The sequence below is a fragment of the Pelodiscus sinensis genome, chromosome 26 (genome assembly GCF_052426305.1).
Source record: "Pelodiscus sinensis isolate ZL-2025 chromosome 26, ASM5242630v1, whole genome shotgun sequence".
Lineage (NCBI taxonomy): Eukaryota > Metazoa > Chordata > Testudines > Trionychidae > Pelodiscus > Pelodiscus sinensis.
In genome coordinates, this window is record NC_143077.1 from 13,437,973 (window position 1) to 13,460,175 (window position 22,203).

At 59.0% G+C, this 22,203-nt stretch overlaps 1 protein-coding gene across 5 annotated transcripts in view; it reads right to left on the reverse strand.

The window, feature by feature from the left end:
- FGR (FGR proto-oncogene, Src family tyrosine kinase) overlaps positions 1–13,084 on the reverse strand; it is a 43,074-nt gene extending 29,990 nt beyond the window's left edge. Inside the window, exon 1 of one of the 5 annotated variants that reach the window (XM_075909129.2) lies at positions 12,847–13,084. The gene's annotated coding sequence lies outside the window, so the exon portion shown is untranslated. The remainder of the gene's footprint in view (positions 1–12,846) is intronic. The other 4 variants (XM_075909130.2, XM_075909132.2, XM_075909131.2 and 1 more) reach the window with 4 other exon arrangements.
- Positions 13,085–22,203: the final 9,119 nt, after the last annotated feature.

Consider the following 22,203-nt stretch of genomic DNA (forward strand, 5'->3'; position numbering starts at 1 on the left):
GGGCGCCAACCGATGGGGGGTGCCTGATGGCAGCTGTAAGGGATGCACAGCATGGATTACAGCTGCCATCAGGCCCTGTGTGCCCGGCTCCCGCAGGGCCTCCCCCACGACACTGGCCAGCAGCGCCCTTCCCCCCACGACCGCGGGGCCCTGCATGGCCCAGCGCACGCGTGCCAGCAGCACTGGCTAGGCCGTGCTGGGCAGCACATGCACCATGCACTCCGGGGGTGGGCCCCGGGCTGTGCGCCAGCGGCCATGGCCGGCCTGCGCATGTGCCGGGCGCCCTGGTGGTGGGCCTGCACATCCCGAGGAGGGGGGCAGGCCCGCACCAAAAGGGCTCGGGCCAGCCCTGCGCACGGCTCTCCCCGTCAATGCTGTGTGCAACCAGAAAGCACCACCCTTCCCGTGCGAGTCACTCGAGTGACACCGGGAGGAAAAAAACCTACGTGGACAGAAACCAGCGGAATCCGGCAAAGCGACACATGAGCAATGGTGAACCAAGTGTCTCATGGGCCGCACCCAGATCCCCAACGGGCTGCACGCTGCCGGGGGGCCGCTGGTGGCCCATCACGATTCTACACGGCTCTTTTCAGCCCGAGTCAGTGGAACCCGGCTCAGACTGAACCCTGGAAGTCTGCTCTTGCAGCAGAGACGTGTCCGGAGATCCAACTCCTCTGGGCAGCGTCTCTCTCTTACGATGGGTAGGTCCACACCGGAACCAAGCAGCATTACCAGGGCCAATGGACGGACCCATGCAATGCTGAATCCCTGCCCCCTACGAGGGCTGCTAGCCCTTCCCGTCGCTCATGCTGCTAGGGGCTAGTATGGGAACAGCTACCCGAGCTGGAAACTCCAGGTCTGCTGCAGATCTATGCAGGGCCCAAGTGACCGTCCTACTCCAGGGCGGAATTATGGGACGAAATGACGTGTTCAACAGAGACCAGGTGTTTGGACGGCCGGACATATCCCAGAGTGCTTTGCAGGCAGCGGGGTAGACTCTGCTCCATGTCACACACACGAGGAGTTCCCTATGGACCCCGGACCTTACAGGGTTTTGCAACCACACAGGTGAGTGGCAGCCCTTCCTAGGTGGGCCACCTGCATCCCGCACTAGTGACCTCACCACGGTGGGGAAGGTAGAATTATTTCCCCAGTAGGGCATTCAGGTAGTCACCCGTGCCGATACGGGCAGGACCTTCTGCGGGGAAAGAGCTGGGAGGTCTCCAACACCAGGACCTGTCTTTCAGGTCTGATCTGTAGCCCCCGACTTGTAAGAGCAGGGACCTTGGCATTGGGGAGAGCACGGAGGGCGCAGCTGGCTGAGTCACCAACACTTCCTGGACCACCTTGGCTTCCCCTTGGAGGCCTCCCCGCCCAGAGATAACCAGCCTTGAGGCGGTTTAGCTAGCGAGTTGCTGGAAGGGACAGTAACAAGTGGGGTAGCTGCCGGTCATCTCTAGGTCAAGGCAGAGTGCGTCTCTTAGGACCCATCTCCACAGCTTTTGCTGCTCCCCCCATGGCCAACCCCCCTCATTCACTCAAGTCGATAGAGCCCTTCGATTTCCCCTTTACCAGCTGTGCTCCCACACCCCATGCGGCTGCTACGGGCCCTGTGGGGTCGCCAGGCACGACGGACACTAACAGCACCCTCCGCCCTGCTCCTTCCACCCTCCCCCCTATGCCACACGCATCCCGAGGGGACAATCACCCACGGTCCTGGAGGCTGACCAAGGAGGTTCCTGCAGAGAGGCCCAGAGCCAACTGCGCCCAGTTGCTCTTACTTTCCTGGGCCAGAAGCTTCCTGCCTGCCAGAGGATCTCGCCGGCCAGGGGCTGACGGAGCAGGACGCTAGCAAAAGCACCTGGACCTGGCTGGCGAATTGCCTCTCCAAGCCTCTTTCTCTGCCCGGGCCTAGAGTGCGTTTCAGGCTCTGATACTTTGCCCATCGCCTGGGTGAGAAACTCCTGCCGGGCCCCATTGCACCCTGCTTGGGCCCTGTTCTTGCAAACAGCCTCCTGCCTCCCAGCCCGTCCCTCTCTTCACAAAGTCACCAAACTTTTGGCCACATTCCTGGGCCGGGCAGGGGAACCTCACATCCTGCTTTGAAAGCGACACACGGCAGCTGGGAAGTAAGTGAGATCCTCTTCCCCCAGCCCCACGGAGAGGAGAGGAGAGGAGAGAGGCCCGGCTGGCCCATGGCACCATGCCCCAGGGCAGGGGGTCAATACGCTGGGAGGCTGCCACGCTCCAAACCTGCTGGGCCATAGGAGAGAACGCCCCCCAGAGGCGCATCTCGCACAGAGGCAGAAATCAGGCACCCGAGTCCTGCTCCACTGAGTGCCGTGTGGCTGCGAATCCGGCCGTCACTGCCCCTCCGCAAACTACCAGCGCCTGGGCTTGCCCAGTAATTAAAAGTCATGGTAATTGGAATCTGAACAAAAGCACCAGAAGGCGTAAAATAGCTGGCACCGGAGCCTGCTGTTTGCACTGCAGCCATGACGGGAGAAGGGTCTGACTCCTGTGCCCCCCTCACCCAGTGCTCCCCTTTGGAGATCCCGGCAGGGGCTGCATAGCCTCAGTATTTCATGGGCACTGGCTCCACAGAATGGCCAGGGAAGGGCTGCTCAGCCCATGTGGATACTGGGGACAGTAGCCCCAAACAGGCAGCTTCGGGGGCTTCGCTTATTCATCACGCACCCAGCTCCCAGCTGCATGCCAGGGGTTTCCAGTCAAACAAGGACAAGGCTGATGCTTTGCTTTCTCTTCCTCCATGTGGCACCACAGACCCAGGGGACAGCTCAAGGGACTGCAGGTGAAGGTAGCAGGTGGAGGTAGCTGACTGAATCCCGGTTCAGCAGTCACTCACTGATTAGCAGCACGTGCGAGATGAGCCGGTGGGTCTCAGTCCTGTTCTCACTTCTTGCCATGCAACATTTGGCTGCTGTCCTCCCCCCCAGAGCTGGCTGCATGGCAGGAGGAAGCCAAAATCACCAACTTGGGCCACTCTCTTGAGCCTCAGAGCAGATGGCAGTCCCCACGCTGGCTCAGCCGGCACAAGCCTTTGCCGACATGACCTAGAAGGTCAGCTGTGGGGGTGGGAGCCGAGAGATCCCCTCCCACCCATCCAGCTTGCAGCCACGAGGCTGGGTCTGCCGCCAGCAGCTTCTGCAACATGCACAGTGGTCCTTCGCTCAGGGATCCGCACCAGACTCATTTCACACCTGCCTTACCACTGGCCCCAACGAGAGCCACTGCTGGTTGTGAACCAGTCACGTGGCCATGTGCAGGCCTCAACCAGGCCAGTCCCACGATTCTCTTTGCTTAAATGATTTTATTAAGTGGGAAAAGCGGGCCTGAGCCCGGCAGTGAAAAGGCAGAGTGCGGGGGGAATTCAGATTCCACGGGTCAGAGGGAAAAGAAAAGTGCCAAGCACAAGGGAAGAAACTCTCCCTTATTACCACTCTGGGCACCTGATTGTGCTCAATTCTCCACCCACTTCTTGGAATACAGGTTCAAACTGCAGCAGGGGAACTCAGCCCTTTCTCCTTACGTAGTAGATATAATGCATGGGATGCAAGGGGATGGTTTTTGAATGAGTCCTTTAAAATAGAGGCCTTGTCTGCCCTGTACGGACTTTAAAATCCTCTGTCCTTAATTTGATTGGTCCTCCACTTCTTGCCATGCAACGTTTAGCATCTGTCCTCCCCCCCAGAGCTGGCTGCATGGTAGGCGGCTGAACCTTGGGGTGTAGTTCACAGCAGGTTCCGAGAGGAACAGCACTATCTTTAGAAATGGAAGCGTAGCCACACGGTGGGGAGGGGAAACAAGGACAATCGCTCTCTATGATTTCAGAAGAGGCACTGGCAGGCTAACAGGGTGATGCAGCTTTTTTAAAAGCCTCACATCTCACCAACGACATTACCAGTAATGACACCTTGAATTGCAAAAGCAGCCGATTCACTTTCAGTTTTCTTTGTAATACATTTCTAGTCAATTTCCTTTTCCAGCTCTCATGCATTGGATTTGGGTTTTCATTACTGCCAGGTAAGGCTAAAGCAATGGTTCTCAAACTTTGGTATTGGGGACCCCTTGCACACAATAAACCCCCCTTATACATTAATTTATATAGTTAGCACTATTATCAATGCTGGAAGCAAAGCTGGGTGTGGGATGGAGGCTGACAGCTCACAACCCCCCCCCCCCCCCCCACACACACACATAATAACCTCATGACCCCAGGGGTCATGAACAACAGTTTAAGAATTCTCGAGCTATAGTATCCCTTTAACTTCAGCTCTCATGCCCAATAAACTCCTGGGGAACGGCACATCTTTAGTGAAGAGCCACATAGCCCTTCCTCCCATTAGTATATGAGAAGTCGCCTCTGAAACCCCAGGGTGTCCATTAAAGAAAGGATGGTCACACATGACATTCCTAACATAGCAAAGGTGGCATACAAGCAAGAATCAAACACTTTCAAAGATGCACGAGCCTGAACTTCCTGACGTAGTGTCCCTTTAAGAGACCATGTCACACAATGACTTTTAAACCTTGCCATGGTGCTGACTGCAAAAACCTACAACCGAACATCGGGCTCCACAAAACAGGACGCCCACAGGAAGCCACTTATGCCAAGTTGGTTTGTCAATCAGCTGCAGAAGTAGGAAGAGAATCCAGGAATGGATTCCTACCCCCGTGAGCTTAGACAAGCATCACCGAGAAAAGCCTTAGTTCGAAGCACACTGGTCACCAAAAGTCAGTGGAGTGGCTCTGAGTTGACACCGGTGGATGGGGGACTCCGAGTTCTAATCCCGGTTCCGACACGGACTTGCAATAGAACACTAGGCAGGTTACTGTCACTTTTTGCCTCTGCATGCGCATCTGCCGGATGAACGATGCTCACAGCACATCCAACGATTAGTTAACGCTTTGCATCAGGACTAAGTGTGCTGGGTCACGATTTGCAAAAGGTCAGAGGCCATGTGCAACTGTGCAAGCAAATCTGGTATTTGCACATGCAAATGGGTATTTATTTATGCTTGGGACAATGCCCAGGATCCCAGCCATCCACCAGGGCCACGCTGTACTAGGCGCTGTACAAACGCAGAACAAAGACACAGCCCCTGGCCCAGAGACCTTCCTCCAGCTAGGAAGCGAACTGAGTGTTTTCAGGCAGACAGCGGCACAAGCAAACCAGACACTGGGCATTTGCGTGCCTAGTGCCAGACACCTGACCTTTTGAAAATGAGACTTTTAGAGATCAAATCTTTGTCTCCCCTTCTGAGACAGGGCTCTGGGGGCTCCCAGCAAGACTTGCTGTCCAGCAGTAGAATGCTGACCGGTGACCCTTACCCACGCACTGCGGGGATGGGTGAGGGCGGTGGTGAAGCAGGCTGTTTCCTGCTGTAGGACGAAGAGGGATGACTCAGGAGCAGAGCCGATTCTAAGGCAGGCGGAAGGAGCTGGCCGGGTGCAGAGACAGGTGCAAGTCTGGCCAGCGAGGCAGCCGCATGGCACCTAGCAGCGCTCGGGAACCGGTCCAGCATCCTGAGCGGACGGCCATTCGGGCTGCCATCAGTGCTGGCAGGCAGCCTGCTTGGCAGAACGCTGGCTGGGCGGGGAGCTGTCACTTCTCCAGCAGGTCTCGCCTCCCCCGGTGGCACCCCGGCTCCGTGGTCCGAGGGAGAAGCTGAGAGCGTGGTGCAAGGGGGCTAGAGAGGGAGGGTGAGGCCTTCACGGAGAAGATTCCCCCTTAAGGGCGGAGGCCGTCCAGGGCTACTCAGCGTGTGGGAAGGTACGAGAATGGGGTGAGAAGGGCCACTCCGTAGCACCAGGCTCCCCCGCCACCGACAATGCACCATTCTTGCCCCTTATGGAAAGCCCCATTGTATCTGCCACACCCCGATGACATCCCCAGCCACAGCACGCTGCCCCAGAATGCACTGGGGTTCTCCAGGCTGCAGCAGACCAGACCCTGCCCTAAGTCACGCGGGCTTCCCCCAGAAGGGGTGAGGTGGCCGGGAGCGGAGGAGGGGGAGCCCAGTGAGTCTGTGTTAGTAGGGCACCTTGCTCAGCTGCAGGAGAATGTTCCCGCCCAGAGCCGCCTAGTGGTAGCAGCGAACGTGGGGTGGGAGGCAGAGCTGCCTGGTGGTGGGGGTAAATGTGGGGTGGGGAGGTTTTGTGCCTCTGGGTATGGAGACTCCCCCCCCACAGCTGAGCGCCCAGACACAGCTCCTCCACACTCACGCAGCCCCCCATAGCCAGGAGGATGGGTGACCCGGCGTGACTGAAACGGCACAAGCGCCAGTCGGTGTAGACAGGACTGAGCCGGTGGAGAGATGCTTGTGGGGGGGAGGTGGGGCTGGAGGGTTTGGAGGGGGTGGGCCACTCAGCGCCAGTGAGAAAGCAGCTGGTGAAGTGAAAGCAGGCGCGTGGCGCAGCTGGGGGGTGTCGCTGGGTGCTGCGTGGCGGGAGGGAGACGAAGCGGCACCATTCGGGTCTAGCACACCCCGATCGCGGAGGAAGCAGGGTGGGAACGGCGAAGGGGGGCAGGGGAGGGGAGGCTGCAGAGTGACCTGAATCCCAGATCTGCCTTGAGATGCAAGTCCAGAAAGCAGGGGGAGGGGAGGGGGCAGAAAGAGAGGTGCGTTAGGGGAAATCATAGCTCGGGTTGCAGCTTGCACGCTGGCTGAGCAGCTGTGGGGTTCCTGCACAAAAGGGGAGCAGGGGGGAGAGAAGGACATATCGGGGGTCACGAAGGAAACCATGTCCGGAGACCTCCCCACGCCCACAGCACATCGCTTTGGTCACCCACACGGCCAGGGCAGGCGTCCGGCTGTCATCAGCCCAGTTCTCACGTTACCAGGGCAGACGGGGCCAAACGCTGATCTCAGTTACCCCAGCACAGCCCCTCCAAAAACCAACATGGATTTTGCCATGCTTTGGGGGGGAGGGGGAGCTGGTGGGACTGCCCCCAGCCTGTGCCCCACGGAGCCCATACCATTTGGATCTGGATGCGCTGCTGGTGCCCCCAGGTGAGCCAGCACCACCGCGGGGCTGGGGAGGAAGATCTTGCAACAAAACAACAGCCTGGAAACAAGTCACACGCGTCTCACCCCACATCCAGAGCACCCCTCTCCCCCAACACACATGGCCCCATGACAGCCTTCCCACACACTCCCCTTCCCACAGTCACATCCGGGCCAAGAGGAACTGAGAAAGCCGACGTGCAGGAGCCGTGTCACTGCTCAGTTCAGACCCCACTGGGCACCCCGGACTTTTAAACAGGCCTTCCGAAGTCAGGCCCCAAGGGGGCCTTCAGCAGCAGAGCGCCTGGGTGAGGGAGGTGGGCCCCACCGGGCCCCTCTTGCCCCTGCAGAAAGTGAGGCATGGAGAGGTCACATGGTGAGCCGGCTGTCGAGCCGGGAACAGAACCTGCCATGCCATCACCTTCCCCTTTCCCGGGCAGCTAGGGCAAGTTATAGGGCTTTGGGAATGGCCTTTTGGGTTTTCTTCCCAGCACAAAGAACCAGTTGCTCCAGCCTTCAGGGCGCCCAGTGCCCATGACACAGCTGCCTGGGCGGGTGGACACGGCAGCGTGGACAGTGGGTGGGATGTTACACGTTTAGCTAGAGAAATGGATGGGCCGTGCCCTGTGTGCTCAGGACGGGAGAGGCTGGTGCCCTAGATGCTACCAGCATATAGCTCTGGCCAACAGCTCAGAGCACCAGGGCAGCTGTGCCCATCCTGTAACGGGGGTGGGGTGGGGTGCAGAAGGGAGCACCAGGCTAGAGACCGGATCAGGTCCTTTTCTCCCAGGTCCACATGGCTGTGGGGTGGGAGGTGAAGAGGTCTCCAGCCACCAGGTGTCCCAGTCTGAACACAGCCTATCGCAACAGCCCCTTTGCCAACGGACAGCCCTGTGGTCGCTGGGTCTCCTGTGGGTCCCTCGGGGGCACATGCCCATATTGCACCCGTTGGCCTCTTGCTGAAAATCCCCAGCAGACGGACACAAGGCTGGGGAGCCACAAAAGCTGCTCTGCCCTCCGGTTTTCCTGGCCCGCTAGAGGAAGAGACGTCTAGGGACACACCACGGTTTTACCAGGGATTCCTTCTCGGGGGCTGCTCTTCATGCCCCAAGGGGTGCTAAGGCAGCTTCCAGCCCCTGGGGGGGACCACCACCCCTCTTCACACTGGGAAGCAGCAGAGGAAAAGCTGGAGCCAGTCCCTTGCCTCCCGCTTGCTCCTAAACGCCCCGGTGATGTCTCTGAGCATGGCACACTGGGGAGCTGGGAGGGGCGGCCGCGTTTGACATGGTGCACTGCCGAGTCAGAGCAGGCCTACGGAAAGCGCCTGTGTTCGCAGAGCAGAGGGGCACAGCACATTACGGCCCCCCCGGCTCTGCGAGCCACACGGCACAGCTGCCTGCTAGCGCACCCAGCTCTTGGAGTCGGTCCTTCCACTCAAATGCCAGAAGCCCAGCGCACTGGGACCAGAGATCCCAGGTGCAGTCCCTGCCCTTGCGGCACAGTCTGCCTTGTTCTGCTTCTTGCCCAGTCCCCACTGGCGGTTAGGGAGACCTAGGTGTGCGCTGGGGGAGGCCTGTCACACCTATAGAACATTCCCAGTTGGTGGGTGCAGGGACAATCTGTCACCTCGAGACACCCCCCCAAACATGAGCTTGGGAGAGGGGAGGGGGCTACTTGGCAGAGCTCAGAGCACAGATCAGCAGGTGGCTGGGACTCAGCATTGACTCATGAGACAAAGCGGGGAATTGTCCCAAAACCATCCAGGAAGAAAAGGGGAAATCGTACGTAGCTTGAGAAATAAACTCAGCAAAAACCCAGAATTAAGACACGCAGGGAGTTTCGCAGGCCGGCCCCGGCTTCCTCGCCCCCTCATCTCCCAGCCAAACCGCAAGGGAGAAGCCTGGGGCCGACCCAGCGCTATGCTCAGTGAGCTGGGCGCACACAGCGATTTCCGTTTCCTCCCAGTATAAATACAACATGCTCATGCGCCAGACCACAGCTTAGCAGAGCCTCTGGGAGGCCACAAATGCTTTTTGTGCTGCATGACTCCCCAGCCTGCCCCACGGCTGACCCCCACGTGCTCCTGGCCCACTGGCTGCCTGGCTTGGGGGTGGATTCTTATTCCTGCTTTTGGCAGCAGCGTTTGAATCCAGATTACCCTGCAAGCCCTCAGTTGGGACTCGTTTCAGGGAGCAGGTGGCTGTCCTAGAATGGGGAAGAAGCCATGTTCTCGCTAAAGCCGCTGCTCCTTAAAAGGGTGTAGACTTTCTGAACTGTCCATCGCCTCACTGACCTCAGAATCCCACACCACACCTGGCCTTGAACAGCCAGCGCAGGAGACACTCCCCTGCAATGTCCAGGGGGGCTGTGTCTGAGTAGGACACGTGGGTCAGAAACCTTTGCGTAGCAAGCAGCAATCCCTTCCTCACGAGGCCAGCCAGCCTAGTGGTTAGAGCAGGGCACGGCATCCAGACTCCAGGGTCCTGTTCCCACCTGTAAGTGTGGCTCTGTGCATACTTGGCAAGTCACTAAGCTCCAGAGACTCGTTCCTCACCCCCCATGAAACAGGTGCTTACAGAAAGGGAGAGGTCTGCAGAAGGGATGTCAAATATCGGTTACGTGAATAGTCGATTAACCTCATGAATTCTTAGCGGTTAGTCGACTGTTCTATAGTCCCCAGGCAGTCCATGTTGGGGGGGAGGGGTCTAAGCTCCTGGACCCAGAATGACCTGGAAATGACCCAGACTGCCTGCCCACCTGGCTCTTAATACACTTAGAGCCGCAGCGGAGGTAGGTCCAGGACCCAGAGCAAGCCGGGACTGAGCCAGGCTGCTGGCCAGCCTGCTAAAAAAATTTACTGGCGGGGGGAAATGCGTGTAGTCTATAGCATTACCCTATAAGCTTTTGCTTATCAGTTAATCGACTACCCTATTACATCCCTATTCTGCAGGGCTCCATCACTGAATGCTCAGTGCTTGGAGCTTCCCGCTCTCAGCAGCTGCTTTTCCCACGGTAGTGCAAGTCAATGCGTGATTCTGTTCCGGCGAGATTCTTGTACCACACTTGTAATGTCAGAGCATCACAGTTACCCCTGCTCTGGGGCTCGACCGCCACAAATCACTCATCCACCTTTGTTAGTTCGTCCTCCCACCCCCTAGTTACTCAATGGCTTCATGGTCACTGAATCTTAGACTGTGAGCTCTCTGGGGGTCAGGGACGGGCTTTTCCTTTCTTGTTTGTAAGTGTCTAGCACACCAAAACCCCACTGCAATCGCAACAGCAACACAGGAAGTGACCTGCCACGTAAAGTTCCACTTAAACCTCTGTCCTCCACTTGATTGCTCCTGGAGTTCCTCCCTCCAGACTGCTCAGCCCACACCCCGGATCATCTTCAGAGAGAACTTCTTGGACAGGAAGTATGGTTTTGTTGGTCAAGCAGCGGGCTGGGGCTCACGATATCCGGGGACAGTTCCCAGCACCACCAAGGAATTAATGTGCGACCGTGACCAAGAGACTCTGGGCCTCAGCTCCCCATCTGTAAAATGGGAACATGTTACCTGCCTTCTACTCTTTGGAGCAGGGACGGCCTGCCTGTCTGTGCACATGGCACAAAGGGGCCTCGGTCTCAGCTGAAACCGCTATATGCTCCTATCTCACTTAGAGCTGCACTAGTGAAAAATCTGCCCCATGAGTCTCCGCCTGGAGATTTCAAGCGGACTCGGCCAGCCTGTTCCGTCAGCAGGGAAGTACGAGCCACCTGGCTTTTATGCTACAGCCCCTCTGCTGGTGCTGTGGGGAGGAGGAAGAGGCCAGGCTGAAAAAGGAAAAGGATTTGAGCAGGAGTGGATTTGAAACAGCAGCAAAGTGATTGACCAGGGAGTCCCGTGAAAGGCTTGCATGTAACCTGGGAAAGCAGAGTGCAGGCAAAGAGGGATGGTTCTCAGCATGGAAATCAGTGAGAACTTTCCTAGTCTGTAGAGGGGGTCCCATGGCCAGTACTGGCTATCCCGGCCTCAGGCTGTTCTGCGATCTCCGGAGGCAGCAGGTTCCAAGCTAGATCCCTTGGTGGTGTTGGGAGGTTCGTTCAGGTCAGGCTGCCAGGAACTCGCATTTCCCACACCTGTCCCTACGCAGGCAGGGAGCATCTGCCACGTGAACACGGCGATGCCAGCGGAGTCAATGGGGCTCCTCTAGCGCACCTCAGAGGTCTCCAGCTGCAGCATTGCCAGCACAACCCCTTTCACCAGTGCTAAACACAGCCTTCCCACAAGGTGCCAAGGTACCCCTATTGTATGGTCACCGCGCGCACCCAGCCCTAAGTCACCACAAATCCACCGGTCTGGCTGGTGCTTGGTCCTGCCACGAGGGGCTGGACCCACCGACCTCTCGAGGTCCCTGCTGGTGTTCGTGTTCTAGGAGTCTATGTTTCAAAGGGGCGCCCCTTCCACGGGTGAAGAACACGCACGCTGGCTTCGAGCTTTTCATCTCAGGGCCGTGGCCCTCACATGGCGCGGCCGGGGGAGGAGACCCTGATCTGACTTACACCACAGCATCCGTGACAGGGACCGGCCCTGGTCACCAAGGGCAGCAGCTGAGCCCCCGCAAACTCCAGCCCTGGCTTTAAGGGTCTGTTCCGGGCCCATGACACAGAACAATCCACAGGCGCACGCCCTTCCCACAAGAAAGAGGAAGTGCACTATTAGTAACAGCCTAAAGGAAAAGCACATTACAGGGGTCGCCATGGTAACCTCGCCCCCCCCCATCGCATCCCCTGGCCTGCTGGCTGGGAAAAGCAGGATTTCCGCTGGAAGAAGAGCAATTCCCGGATCTGAGGGGCTGCGACGGAGGAGGAAACCGGCCTAGAGGTGCAGGGGGACTCACAAATACAATACAGAGCCGGGCCCAGAGCGGGGAGGGGAAGCGAGCCCCCTTCCCCACAGAGACAGGAAGCAGCAAGTTCCTGCTCCCAGCAGAGCCAGGACCGGGAGGTAGCGCAGGGGCCTTGCTGCTCTGGGGAAATGGGACCAGAGACCCTTCTCCAGATACAGGGACAGCATCCTGCGAGGCAGCTCCCAGAGTTAACCCACCCCAGCCCTGCCCCCCACACACAGCTATAGCCCAGGGACCTGATGTGTAGTGGGAAGAATAGGTCATGCAAGCATTTTTAGGGGAGAGATACAGCCCCCCCGCACGAGTTGCAAGTACTAAGGGGTGTCCCCTCCCCAGGCATGGCCAGAATGGCTGGAAGGAAAGTGACACCCTCTTCCACCCCACCCCACCCCACCCCCCATCAGCAAGTCCAGCTCAGGCAGGAAAACAAGCGGCTTGTTTATGCAACATCCTTTTGTCTCTGCTGCTGATTAATAAATAGCGAAGCGGGGAGAGGGGGCTTCGCTCCCTCCGGGCTATGTCCGAGGGGGGGGGGGGGGTTACTCCGCATTGACACCGGAGCAAGGGGAGATCAGGGCGGTGGAGACGGGAATTGAGAGCCCTGCTCGTTTCACCAAGGGAACAGACCAGGGTGTGGGGCGAAGGAGCCAGGCAGCCCCCCGCGCGCCGGGGCGGGGGTCTCCCGGCTGCCCCGCCTCAGCCCCAGCGGCAGGAGCCCCCAGGAGGAGGGGGGCAGCCAGACATGAATCCAGCCCTCACTCCCCATTCTGCGCAGCGGGGTTGCCCCCCGGCTCCCGGGGCAGGGGGAGACCGACAGACAGACCCTCCCCCCGTGCACACGGGACCCAGAGACTCCCTCCCCGCGCCCGGGGCGCGCCCGAGGGGAGCAGCCAGCGGCCCACGCCCGCTGCCCCAGGACTTCCCTCACCTTCAGCGGCGGCTCCAGCCCGCAGGCACCCGGCCAGCCCCTGCTCCGCGCCGCTCGCCCCGGGCTGGCTGGCCCCCGGAAAGGCGGGCAGGGCGCTGGTGGGGGCCGGCTCCTCTCACTGGCGAGCAGCCCTGGGCTCCCCTCCTCCCCCGGCAGCGCTCCGGCGTGCGAGTGGGAGCTCCCGCCTCCCAGCAAACCCTCCTCAGCTGGTGGAGGGGACCCGGCCGCGCGGTCCCACCCCTTCATTGATTGCAGCCCCGGCCGGGGCTGTCACTCAGCGGCCCCTGGGGGGGGCTGGAAAGTCCTTCCTGGGCAGGCACCACCTCGGTCACTGACGGGGGCAAGCGCAGGGCATCGGGCCGCCCAGGAGGGGGGGATGCAGAGCTACCACCGCTGCGTGTTGTGTGTCTGCAGGTGGTGCACCGCCGCACATGCCTCCGTACACATAAAGTTTATTCCGCACATGAGAGGAAATGATGACAGGGAACACTGGAGGGGGGGGGGCGAGGAACTCCTAGTGCCTCCTGCTTCTGTAACCCCTGGGCACACAGACCCAGCTCCTCAAAAGGATCCAGCCCCCCAAGTCTAATTGATTTCAAATGCATTCAAAAATCCCAGTGATTTCCGTGGGCACCAGGCACCTTTGAAGAGCAGGGTCCTAGCTACCCTCAGACAGGATCCGGACTCTGTAGCCCAGTTGTTTGTCTCTAATAGGAGCCAACACCAACTTCAAGACCCCCCCCACCCCCCCCGGACAATAGTGAGATAAACGTGCACAGGGAAGTCCCTTCTTAAGGCCAGGGAGATAGTGGCAGGGAGGTGAAGTGACTCCCCTAAGTCTTCCAAGCAGGTCAGTGACCCCCAAAGCTCCCGACTCAGTGCCCTACCCGCAGACCTGACTTCTTGGGAGAGCCTGGTTTGAATGAGATAGGAGACTGCCCCTGGCACTCCTTGCTAACGGATGCACCACTGGGGCAGTTTTGAGGCACAAGAGCAAGGGGCAACATCTAGCGGATGCTTGCCCTGGTGTGGTGCTTGTCCTGTGGAGAGCTGAGGGGATCACAGATCTCTCCTTTCACTGGCGAGTCCAAAAGATTTTTGAAAAAGGCCGAATCGACCCCAAAGTGTGGGAGATGTTCCGCAGAGAGAGGACTCCAAAAGCCGTCAGTTCCATCTGGGCCTGAAATGAAATGTTTCCTTTGGATTTTGGAGCCTTTTCAGCTATAAAATTGAAGGATGATTCCCAAAGTCCCCTTGAATCAAAATGTTTAGATAGTTTCTGGATTTGTTTTGAATACAATTTGGCAACACACACACACACACACACACACTTCCATAGACACATTCTGCCCAGCTTTATGAGCGCTATGGCCTAGATTTCAACAAAAGTCAGAAGCTGAAACGCCTTTGAGGATCTGGATATAAAGCAACAGTGGACAACCTGCGGCCCGAGGACCCACTGGGGTCCATGTGTGGCCCACGAGACGTTTTGTGGATTGTTACTCACATACAGGGTTGCCAGCTTCCGTTGGTTTCAATCCGTGTCATTTTTCTCCTATCGAGATCACTAAAGTGACACGCATGTAAAGCCAGGACACATGAAGGCGGTCTCCGAAGGACGCCGTCACCCATCTCTGCACTGCAACCACCTCTGGGGTGGAGGGCGGCTGTGCCGTGTTAGCAGCCTGGTGAAGGTTATCTCTGGAGACGACAGGCAAAAGGACTTCCTCTGTAAGAAAAAAACAACAGACGGTCCGGTAGCACTTTATGTAGATGGTATCATGAGCTTTCGTGGGCGCAGACCGCTTCTTAAGTTTAACCTGTACAGACCAACTTGGCTACCCCTTGAAGCTTCCTTGGTTAGGTCAGCGGTGGGAAGGTAGGCGGTTATCCAGCCTCAGATCTAACCAGCTTCACACCTTGGCAGGAGACACCACTGGGGTCTAATGAGGACAAGTTCTGCCCTCCTTTCCCCCCCCCCATGGAGCCCTTTTTGTTCAGCTCTCTCCAAGAACTTCCAGCAGTTCAGTACCTGCCTCGCATCACCTGCTGAATGATCCCCAATGCTCCCTGCAGCGCCAGAACCAGCCTGGCATTCTCCATACCCAGGCCCAGCTCTGCTTAGACAGTCGCGGCCCACGGTGCTGGCATCTGGACGCTGGAGAAAACACCAAGTCTGCAGCCCAGAGCGTCCCTGCAGCCAACAGGTCACGTCCAGCAACGTCCAATCTTGGACATGCTGACATAGATACTCCAAGGACCACAGGGTTAGCAATCCCAGCCTCCAAACTAAGGCATGCAGATCTCTTTGAGCCGGCCCAGTGACTCCTGCAACAGCCCCATGGATCAAAATGGGTCCTATAGCCCAACGCCAGACTCAGAGGGGCAGCCTGCGCCCTTGAAGGGAGCCACTCCCGAGCTACGAGGGGAATCAGGCTGTTGGACACCATCAGAGGCGGCAAGACCCTGCCGCATTGGGTGTCAGGACACCTGGGTCCTAGTATCTGCTTGGCTGGCGGTGTGACCTCGGGCAAGTCATGCCGCTGCTCTGTGCCTCAGTTTCCCCTCCTGCTCTTCGTCTGTCTTATCTATTAGCTGGTCAGTGGTTTGGAGCAGGGACTTTTACTATGGGCACATTATTGCTGTGATGGTTAGGAGCACGAGGCCTGCTCTGTGCCAGGCACTGTACTGTTTTATTTCTATTACGTGTATTATGGTAGTCCCTCCCCCACTGAGCGAGGCGCTGTATATTTTGATTGCTATTAGCTGTATTATGGTAGCTCCTATTAGACACATTACGGTGTCCATCATGGGACAAGATGCTGCACAAGACACAGCACACCAAGAAGAACCCTGCCCCAAGGACCTTACGGCCTAAGCAGTAAGAAACCCGCCCCAGGGGCGTGCATGGCCGGGCTCTCTGTGCATGGCTCCCCTTTCCCCCTGTTTTTCTGCAGGTGCCCCGTGGCACTGTGGGAGCTGCAGACCCCGTCCCCATGAGCCCCATGGGCCTGTCCCTTCCCTGCCCCTTTGGGTTGCTCCAAACTCACTGCCCCTTGCAGGGCAGCCCAGGGAAAACTCTGGAAAGGGCTTTTTGGGGAGAAGTGGGTGAAGGGGAGAGCTTCCCCCACACAGCCCTGCAGGGCTCCTCTGCTCCCAGCAGGGGAGATTAGAATGGGCACGGGAAAGAGAAGGCCAGTTTGCGACCCCCACATCCTCCCTTCCCCCGTAACTCCAGGCCCTGCTGATGGCTGAAGGAGCATCCATGGCTTAGCTAAACAGCTCCCACCTGCGGGAAAGGAGAGCTCTGAGCAGACGCCCGCACTAGGAGCTCATGAAAGGCCAGGAGCAGCTGTGGGGTGCCTGAGCCACCGCCCTCCTCCCCTTGCCCAGAGGGGTCGGTTTGTTCCAAACACTAACAGAGTCGATGGGGGAGACGAAGCGGCCTGACCGGATCCCACTGGCTTGAAGGGAGCCATCCCTGGGTTACAGCTGGTGGAGGGGGAGCAGGATCAGCAGAGGCAATGTGACAGCCCCCTCCCCCAGCACTGGGTATCAGGCACCCAGCTCCTCTTCCCTTGGGCAAGTCACTGGACTGCTCCATGCCTCAGTTTCCCATCCTGTTCTTAACTATTCAATTGTCAGGGGGCTTATTATGGGTATATGGCTTGCAGCAGCTCCTTATCTGCACCTCAGTCATGCACGAAGAGGGGTACCCCATCATCTTTAACATATTTGGCTTGACTACACCCCTGTGTGCCATTATGCAGCTAGGGAAAATGAGGCACAGAGCAACTTGCCCAAGATTAGCAATTAAGCTGGGAACCAAACCCAGGTCCCTCGAATACCAGCTGGCACCCTAATCCCCGGGCCATTCTTCCTCCTGGATACAGCTGGGCCCTCTAGATGGCTGCTGTCATGCAAACAGTTACTAACCACACGCGCTCCAAAAGCAGCAGCAGGCCCTTTGCAACCCAGGCACCTGGGAATTGCCCTGCGACACGGCAGCTCGGGCGTCAGTGCCTTGTCCCTGAGAAAAGTTTTCAACCTCACGTTGTAGCAGGGGGACCCAATGCCCTTGCAGGCTGTAGGGGTGTGCGTGTACCTGGCACATCCCAGGGAACAGTTAGGGGTGGCGTGAGAGTTACGCTTCCGTAGGTCCCTTCCTGCCCCTGTGCTGAGCGGTGACAGACCCAACGCACTGGGAGACTAGTCCGGCAGCTCATTCTGCCGGTGGTGGGGTAAGGCGGGCCCCACGGTGCCTTGTCTGGCCACAGCCTGCTCCCGATGTCACGCCCCATTCTGAGCCGGAGCCCCAGCTGGTGTAAACGGCCGCTGGGTGCCATGGAGCCATGTGGACTGACACCAGCCCGGCCCCCGATTCGCATGCTCTGGGGGAAACACCCTCAAAGCTGGAGAAAAACAGGGCTCAGCCCGAGAGCATCAGCGCATCTTAGAGCGGAGGGGTCACGGCCAGACCACTGCTGTTCACGCAGGAGCTGCTGCTTCTCACTCACTCACGCAGGGCGCGGTCCAGCATGCAGGCAGAGCCGGGCTTCCAAAGGGAGCCCGTGAGTGGGATATAAGAACAGCCAGACTGGGTCAGACCAAAGGTCCATCCAGCCCGGTGTCCTGTCTGTGGACAGTGGCCAGTGCCAGGTGCCCCAGAGGGAATGAACAGAACAGGGAATCAAGTGATCCCATCCATCATCCATTCCCAGCTTCTGACAAACAGGCTGGGGACACCATCCTTGCCCATCCTGGCTAATAAGTATTGATGAACCTAACCTCCACGAATGTATCTAGTTCTGGTTTTGAACCCTGTTATAGTCTTGGCCTTCACAACATCCTCTGGCAAGGAGTTCCGCAGGTGACTGTGCAGTGTGTGAATACAGCAGCCCAGAGACTTCAAAGGAAATGCGCAGAGCTACCCTGGGAAAAGGGCACGTCATGCAGTGCTGAGTCAGGAGAGGCAGGGCGTTCAGGGATAAGGGATGGGCGAAGCCTCTGGAACAAGTCAGAGATCTCAGAACAATTCGGCGAGACGAGCCCAAATCTCCATGTGCCCAAATCGGGCTCCTCGCTGGCAGCCAGAGCCAAGAGGCCGTGGAGTGAAGGGGCACAGAGACCAAGCTTTCTGCGTATCCCTAGAGGTGGCACTTCCAGGGCAGGGTGGAGAGACGCATGGGCAGGACAGCCTGGGTGAAACTGGCCCTGCCCACTGGTCCTGCTGGTTCCATCCATCTTTGCTAAACCCCTTTTCCAGATGCACTGGGCTCTGGGAACCCACATGGCCTAGGCCTTGTGACATCCAAAGGGACGATGCCCTGAACCAGGGACTGCAACCCCCAGCTCATTCACCCCTCCCCTACCCCCCGAGGCTGCTGGGCGGGCACAGGGGTGCGTAGCGTGGTGGCGGTTTGCTGCAGCGACGACCCAAGGCCCTGAGTCTGTTTTCGGGCGTGTGGGGAGAGGAACCTGCTGCTCAGCCGGAGGACGCTGCTAGCACTTACCACATTTCCAGCTTCAAAATAACCCTCGTGGCCAGCGCTACAGGGGTCCCCTCCCCCAGCCTGATTCTGGCCACTGCCGCCTTCCCTGCAGAGCCGATCACCCCTCTGGGCCCAGAGCACGAGGCGCTGGGGGATTTTCGGCACCAAACCAGGTGCTATTTTTTGCATTCCTGCTGCTTATTTTTAGGGGTGTGTTTTAAAGACCTCTGTGGCAAATGCGGGTGCAAAGCGGCTCAGGGCTGATGATGCCTAGGGAGCTCTCAGCGAGGATTGTGAGACCGTCCCGCAGCCCTCCTGCCTAAAGGGGTAGCCAAAGGTTCAGGCTGAGTCCCCACTCACAGCATTTATGCCCCAGAGGGAATGAACAGAACAGGGAATCAAGTGATCCCATCCATCATCCATTCCCAGCTTCTGACAAACAGGCTGGGGACACCATCCTTGCCCATCCTGGCTAATAAGAATTGATGAACCTAACCTCCACGAATGTATCTAGTTCTGGTTTTGAACCCTGTTATAGTCTTGGCCTTCACAACATCCTCTGGCAAGGAGTTCCGCAGGTGACTGTGCAGTGTGTGAATACGGCAGCCCAGAGACTTCAAAGGAAATGTGCAGAGCTACCCTGGGAAAAGGGCACTTCATGCAGTGCTGAGTCAGGAGAGGCAGGGCGTTCAGCAAGCCTCTGGATTCTCCTCCCTGTTCTGCTCCCTGCTTGCCTGAGCCAGTACCCCTGTGTCCTGTCTTTGTTGTGCATGGCTGTCATGCTCCACCCCAGAGGTGGCTGCATTGCTGCGTCTGCGTATACCAATTGGCTGGGATTCGCAGAGGACTGAGACTTTCACATGTGATTAGCGATTGGGGGGTGCCCTCTGAAAAATGGACCCCCTTTAAAAGCTCTCCAGAGGGGGGCCCAAACGCTGAGGCCCTCTGGAGTTAGTCAAGGTTGAAAATGGTGAAGGTGCCTGATTCCCCTAGGCCAAGGGTGAGGAACCTTTTTTGGGATGGGAGGGCTGCTGACCCACGGAAAAATCAGTTGGGGGCTGCACACAAGTGAGAAACAAAAAAATCCCCCCCACAGACATGGCCCCGACCGGAGAGACACCCCCCACACATTCCCCTCGCACACCAGAGCGTAGGAGGGCCCAGGCTAATAGATTTTGTGGGCTTCAGCCCCGAGGTGGGGAGGCAGGGGGCTGGAGCACCAGCATGGGCTCCCCAGTGCTAAGGGGCCAGATCCAGGCAATCCAGGGGCCACATCCCACCCCCAGGCCTTAGGTTCCCCACCCCTGCCCTAGGCTCTTCAGCAAACCCCAAAGCGCCGTGTGCCTCAAAGCACCAGCTGGGTGCTCAGACTCTTCTGGAGGGACCTAAACATTGACCACAGAGCCTGGCTTTGGGTCTCCGGCCGTGAAAACCTCGGCCCTGGTGTCGAAAGTGTGTTGGAGTGCAAGGCCTGGCCGTGAGCGCACGATGGACACCACAGCGGCTAGAAGAGGCCCTGAGATCCCCTGGTCTGAACTCAAAGCCTGTCCGTCCGCAGGGGAGCAAAGAGCCGCAAGCCTTGGGCAGGGAACGGGGGTGCGCCGGGGGCCACCGAAGCCCGGCCGTGCAGGGCAGCTCCGTGCTCAGCAGCGGAGCCGGGAGCCTCGGTGGGTTGGCCGGCGGGGCAGGGCTGGTGTCGGTGGAACCCCCGTGTTCAGCAGCAGGCGGCTTCCGACAGCCGGGCTCTCTGCAGCCGGCCAGATGAGAAATCCCTCCCATCTCCTGCAACAACAGGAAGGAGCTGGACCTCCATTCACACAGGAAGGCACTTGTGTTACAACAGAGCTAGCAGCTGGGTGCGTTGCAACAGCCGCTTGCAGGCATCTGGCGAGCTGCTGTGGTGTGGGAAGGGGATGGTCACCCCCCCCATGGGCACTGGAGTCTCCACAACATGCAGGCCCACACCTGTGGGCAGTGTGGAGCAATGCTGGCTGCGGGGGAGGGGTGCTACATCTGTGCTGGTGGGGGCGGTGGGATTGCAGAGCTCAGCTGATTCCAGCCCTGTGCTCTGCAGGAGTCCCTGCATCTGTGCTGATGGGGGGTAGTGGGGGGCACACAGGCTGCGCATGACTGGCACCACCCCCCCAGGCACCGAGCCGGCTTGGGAAGCACCTGGGGCTGCCCACAGATCCCTTTGCACCAGCCTCTCCCGGCTCCTGCTGAGCAGAGGAGGACTCAGGGCTGGGTATAAACTCGGTGTGGCCTGCCTGTCTGTGCCTGGGAACCGCCTGGCTGGGAGTGGGGGAGCGTGCACGGAGCAGCAACCTAACTAACCACTTGTCACTTCTTATCAGCGACGCGCCCACCACGGCTGCTCCGGCCCAGCTTCCTCATTCAGCATCAGCTGGCTCCCTGGGGCTGCAGTTTGGGTCTGGTATATGCCTTGTGGGTGCCAGAGGCTTGCAGCTACATGGTCACTCACAGCTGGCCTGGCACGCACAGCGAGGGCTCACTCGGCCTTTCCAGGGGGCAAAGGGAGACATGGCTGGAGCTGGGGGGTGGGGGCTGATCCTGGGGTCCCGACTCATACCCAGACAGAAGGCTGGCCCGTTCACCGAGCAGCCTGGCTACATTCAGAGGCCATGAGCTGCTGGGGAGCGGGTATCCAGCTGGCATTGCCAGGGAGGGGTGGGAGCAAGGAGGGACAGCCCTCCTGCTCATGACCAGAAACAGCGATGATTGGCAGATGTCCACCCAATCAGAAGAGAGCAACTGACCACTCACCCCCCCCCCCCCCCCGGTCTGGATGTGCTACTGTGCCTCAGTTTCCCCCTCCGGGTTGGTTAACACCAAGCAGCCCAAAGTCTCTTTCATAGTGTCCTTTCCGACCCTGTCACAGGGCATGCCCCTCACCCTAGTCTCCGGGCTGCAATGCCTCTCCCCACCCCGCCCCTGGCTCCTCATTGCAGGGGCCTAAGAGTCCCACGGCCTGGCTTCCGGGGGTTGTGGGGCAGGGACAAGACACGGGTCTTGTTGCAGGCTCGGGCGGCAGGGGGAGGGGAAGCTGCTGTTTCTGCTGAGAGCTCTGCTCCCTCCTCAGCACGGGGTGCAGCCCCCCCAAGGCCCTTCCTCAGCCGGCCTGGTCTGGCCTTGGCCCAGGAGCTGGGCCCCCCGTTCTGGTCCAGTCCAGTTGTCTCCTGTGGTCCCTCTCGAGTGAATCGGGTCACTTTTGCCCAGCCCAAGAGAGGTGGGGCAGATGAAAGTCTGGTTGGGAGGGGCGGGGGGCACTTCGGGGACAGGTCAAGGCCGGCTGAAAAGACAGCGTGGGGAGGCCCCCCTGACCTAAGCTCTAGGGCGGCACGGCTGGCTCCGCACCGCTCAGTCCAGCGGCCGACGTGAGCCCGCTCTGAGACACGGGGCTTGGCTCGGAGGCAGGAAAGGCTCCGCGGGGCTGCAGGACATGCCGGGAATTTGGGTATCGCTTCACAGCCTCCCCGGCTCCCGCCCTGGCGTCCTCCCGCCCTCGCCCCTGCTCCACAGCCCCCTGCTGTTCCAGGCCTGGGCCCACACAGCTCTGCCGGGCCGTTTAGGTCTGAGCAGCACCCCCCGCCCCCCCCCCGACGGGGCTGCAAAGCCGAGCAGCAAACCAGATCTCGCAAAACCCGGCTGCCTCATGTGGCCCCATCTGGCCCTGCCGCCCTTGCTCTGACTCACCCGCCGCCCTCGCGCCCACTGCCCTGGCAGCCCCTCCCCGTGCAGCGCTCGCTTCCTCCCTGCCGGCTGCTCCCCCCCAGCCCAGCCCAGCCCAGCCCAGCCGGGCCTGCCTTCCTCTTCTCCCCGCCTGCCCCAGGCTTTGCTCTCGCCC